This window comes from Lathyrus oleraceus, chromosome 2 (genome assembly GCF_024323335.1).
Source record: "Lathyrus oleraceus cultivar Zhongwan6 chromosome 2, CAAS_Psat_ZW6_1.0, whole genome shotgun sequence".
Taxonomy (NCBI): Eukaryota; Viridiplantae; Streptophyta; class Magnoliopsida; order Fabales; family Fabaceae; genus Lathyrus; species Lathyrus oleraceus.
The window spans coordinates 347,379,538-347,384,941 of NC_066580.1; positions in this window are offsets into that span (position 1 = coordinate 347,379,538).

A 5,404-nucleotide genomic window follows, 5' to 3' on the forward strand; every position below is an offset into this window, starting at 1 on the left:
TGAACTCTGAAGCTTTAAGTCTTGACATCATTATCTTGAGTTTAGCATAACACAAGAAGCTTGAATCTTATATATTGATTAGGGTTGAGATATATTCAATTTTATTACCATCATCGAGGTGTTAAGAGGTCAAACCAGTGTCAAGCCTTGAAGCTGAAGTCCTTACTTAATTGTCGTTTGACAACTACCATGATGACTTCAAAGAGACGACTTTGATCTTAAAAAGCATATTTCAAATGATATACTTACACACTTTGATTGGAACCTTGAATCTTATTCATATGAGGCTTGAGACAAGTATTCATAATAAACTCCATCCTCAGGCAAACTACATTATCAGAGATCTTTGCTCACATCAGTGATCGCCGCTTGAAATAAGGTGTTGTTTTCACAAGTAGTCATAAATAACTTGATCTTCAAGCACGTCAATGATACTCAGGCTTCATATTGATCAAGAACCATCTCTTGAGTAACATACCAAGCACAATCACTTGAACGATCATACCCTTATACAGCAAGACTGATGAACATTAACTTTTCAGCAGCATCACTTAAGTAAGCACATCAAGCAAGATCACTTGAAAAATCATATCCTTGAACAACAAGATCGAAGGAGGCTCCTCTTAAGAGTGTCGTCAACATCAAAATGAAGGTAACATGTTGTTACAATCTTCATACATGCAAGCACATAGATCCACATTATCCCCCTTTTTATGAACAACATATCTCTCAAGGAGGTGGTAAAAGGGAAAATAAATATGTAAAATTTGGAGTGGCTAAACTACCCCTTACATTAGTAGAGATTATATTGTATTCCTCTTGAGAGTATACTTATCCCCTTTTGACATTATAAAAAATATGGAAAAAAGATGCTAGAATAGAATAATACCCAAACAAGCATATAGGCTACATGATTGCGCAAGTAAAAAGAACGAATTACCAGAAAAAGAGGAGAACAGGAACATAATTCAAAGTGAGGCATAAATGATAAGATCATACTTCTTGTAACACATGGTTGTATCCAACTTTAAGATTAAAAGATGGATAAGCTTTAGAGGGCTTCCTCCCTTTGATTCTTTCTCAAACAAGGCTCAGTTAACTTTGAAGCTTTCTAAATCGAGAGACACTTTTGGAATCTACCTATTTATTTTGATATTACTTTCAGGAGAGAATCATTCCCATTTGAAAATTACTGGACCACCTCTTTTTAGCTTCCTTGATCTTTTGAGCATTGGATTAATATTAGGCTATAAGCATACTGCTTTTGGCACCTTCTTGGCTTCCATTTCACCCATTTTCTTATAAAACACGCTAAACATAACCTAAAGGTTAGTAAAAACAATTTAAATGACTAGGAATTTCAATAAACCACTTTTTATATGGTTAATCATAGTTTTTTTATGGTTCAAACTCTATTAGGTGCACTACCTCAAATCTCAATATAACTTGAGAAGGCTCCAATTTAAGAGAGAATGATGAAAAATTCATTTCCACAAATCACTTGATATAGTAATTAGATAAACATCATTTGGACCAATACGATCACCATTGATCCTTAGATTCCAAAATCATAAAGACCATCAAGAATTCTGAGCACCACCAACAATATTAATGAATATCTAGGTCAAAAACAAATTGTTGAACACCACCATTGATGCCAAACGAACATCTGTTGAGCATTACCATTAATGCTAACAACATTTTAGTACCCCCATTGATGATTTAACAAAAAAACTTAACCAATGGTTAGCAAAACAAATTTTAATTTACTGAGAAATTAATAAACCACTTATTTAGAGGGTTAATCTTTATTTTCTTCGTTTTTTCAACCTCTAAATAATGTACCACCTTAAATCCCAAGTAGTGCTTGGACCTGAGATTGTTCAGCAGACTAATGAAAGAGTCAAGATGATTCAAGAGAAGATGAAGGCATATTAGAGCATACAAAATAGTTACAATGACAAGCGGAGAAAGACTCTTGAGTTTCAAGAGGGCGGCCGTGTGTTTCTGAGAGTCACCCCGGTGACTGGTGTTGATCGTGCGTTGAAGTCACAAAAGCTAACTCCGTGTTTCATTGGTCCTTATCGGATTCCCCGGAGAGTTGGAGTTGTTACCTATTGAGTGACCTTACCACCATCTCTTTCAAACCTTCACGATGTCTTTCACGTATCTCAGCTTCGTAAATATATTCATGACCCGTCTCATGTAGTCCAGATGGATGTATGCAAGTGAGAGATAATTTGACTATTGGGGAATCACCTTTGCGGATCAAGGATCGAGAAGCGAAGTATCTAAGAGGTAAATAGATTACTATGGTGAAGGTAGTGTAGGGAGGACCTGCTGGAGGGAGTGTGACATGGGAGTTGGAGAGACGGATGAGAGAGTCTTATACGAAGTTGTTTTCGACGCATAATTTTCGAGGGCGAATATATTTTAAGAGGGGGAGAGTTGTAACACCCCGAATTTAGTTAATTATTTTAATTGAAGTTTATATTAATTTATTCTATATTATTGAGTGATTTATGTGCTTTGTCTGGTTTATGGGTATTTTGATAATTTAGTTAATATTAGGAAAAATTAGAGATATGTTAGAATTAAGAGAAAATAAAGTTTTTAATTAAATTATAAAGAGAGGGGTGTTAGAGTAAGAGTTAGGGTGTGGTGAGCATTAGTGAAAATAATAGAATTATTATTTTAAGTGAATAATTGTATTATTGGAATAATTAAAACTATTATTATTTGAAATAATTTAGATTATATTTGAATTATAAATAAATCAATAGAAATAGAGGTTTAGTGAGGGTGTAGAGAGAGTTTGAGGATGAGGAAAGTAATTCGAATTTTAGATTATTTAAATAGAAAAGTTAGATGAGATTCTAGAGAGATCATGAAATTGTGGAAAAGAAGAAGCGACTGAAAAACCTAAGGAGAGTGATCTAGGAAGGGGAGTGAGGTAGAATCCCAATGGTAAGAAAATTCAACGATGATCGCTCTCGAGGTAAGCGGGGGGGATTCTTTACATGTTGGATGTTTAAGAGTCGGATGGCGAGGGGTCCTAACCCTCTCGTCTTTTCCTTCCCTATTATGTATTTTGCTTTGATCATATGTTTGTGGCCAAAATGATTTATCCCAAGCCTTTTTTTAATTAGGGTTACATATACGACACCCCCCTGCAATGTAGGCGGGTTTCGCTTTATCCCCCTGTAATATATATTTTTTGGATTCCCTCCATGTAATATTGTTTTTTTCCCCTCCCCCCTAAGCATACAATTTGAACACTGAATCTCGGGGGGTAAAAAAAAATATTACAAGGGTAACTTTTGTTCTTAGGGGACAAAAGACACAAAATTGTAACATTTCAAGGGGGGATCAATTTTTTTTACAGGGGTAAACCGAATTTCGCTAACATTGTAGAGCGGGTATCGTATATTTATCCATTTTAGTTAACAATTTAATTATATTACATTGAATTGTTTGAGTACATGATTGAAATTGTTGATGTTATTAATATAGTTATTATTGATCTGTGGTTGTTCCCCTTTAGGGATTTTTGTTGATATTCAGAGTATGCTCTGTCTGGGTTGTATTATTGATATTTTCTTTTGAGTGATCAATAACCAGAATCCCAAATGGCCTAAATTTCATAAGAAACCCTAAATATCACTTTTTCCCGAAAAAGTCGAAAAAGTTGAAATTAGGGTTGGCATTCGGATTTGCTATCCAGTTGGCGAGGTTTTGAGCAATTTTGATTTCGGTGACTTTTCGTTACCCTTTTGATAAGTTTAAGAGTCATATTTTCTACTTTAGGGTTGTTTTATTATTACTTGAGTCAGGCCGTCAACCAATAGAGTTCACAAGAGTTATCTTTATATACAAAGGTTGAGTAACAGGTAAGGGTAGTTACCCTTTTGATGAGTTGCGAGTATGACATATATTTATTACTTTGTCGATATATTTTTGAGTACTTTTATGAGCTAATGAGGGAAATTGAGTTATTGCATGTTTTGATTTATGAGTAATAATACAATTTTACTCTATTACTTTTAATATAATTGTTGAGATTTAATTATATAGCATTATTTTTGAGTTGTGTAATTCATACAGAACTACTATGTTGGCCTTACATTGACAAATTATGGTTCAGAGAGAACCTTGTATGGAGAGAACTTTGTTCAAAGAAAACTTTATTGTGAGATACGAGATGTCATTTGTTGATTGATTATGGGTTGTAATTGGAATTATATGTTCATGCATTCATGTATATCAGAGATAGGTAGGACTTTGGTCCGAAGAGGTCCCCTACTCAAAGAGAGCCACTGACGAGGTCCAGTGCTCAGAGAGAGCCAGTGATGAGGTCCAATGCTCAGAAAGAGCCACTGATAGTCTCATTGTTCAGAGACAACATTTTCAGAGTGGAATTGGAGACGTGGATAATTCCATAAAATAACTCATACATCTAAACTTTTGCTACCACATGCATTTTTGGAGGAGGAGTACATTGCATTAGTACATTTGTATTATGATATATTGTTGCTATTTGCGTATGGTTGTGTTATGTCTTTGTATCCTATCCTTGCTAACTAATACACCAATAAATTTTGTAAAGTTATTCTCACCTCTTTTCTATTGTTGTGTGGCTTATTATGTCTATGTTGCAGATACAGGTAGCGAGCAATATCTTTGAGTTGGAGAATGGCACATATTGCCTTCTTCTTTATTTACATTTTTGAGTTTTGTTTAGTTCTATGATGTTGCTATGATATGTAACACTAGGACGATATTCAATTTTTATTTGTATTTTGTTTTCTAAGATTTATGGGATTGTTTCCCTCATGCTTGAGTATTGAACTATCTGTTTGGATTTACTCAGTTGAACTTGTTTGATATTATCCCCTGTGTATTTTTGAAAAGCATGTTTATGTTAAAGAGATGTGTGACACCCTTGGTACTTAAAAATGTTTTATTTTCATGATTTTAATTAAATAAGAGTCACAGGGTTTTTAGGCTATTACATAGTTGGTATTAGGGCAGGTCAGTCCATATAAGAAACACATCTTGAAGTTGATTCCCTACTTTGATAAAGTCACTTTTCATCATATCCGTAGGGAATAAAATCAACTAGCAGACGCTTTGGCTACCTTGTCATCCATGTTCAAAGTTAAGTGGGATAACGAAGCACCCTCCATAATAATTGACACTTGGATGAACCAACATATTATTTAGCAACCGAGGCAGAATCCAATGATAAACCTTGGTTCTATGATATCAAAAGGTACCTAGAGAAACAAGAATATCCCGAGAACATATCCATTACAGATAAGAAGACGTTGAGGAAACAATCATCCAAATTCTTCTTGAATGGTGGCGTTCTTTACAAAAGCAATTATGACTCAGTCTTGCTCAT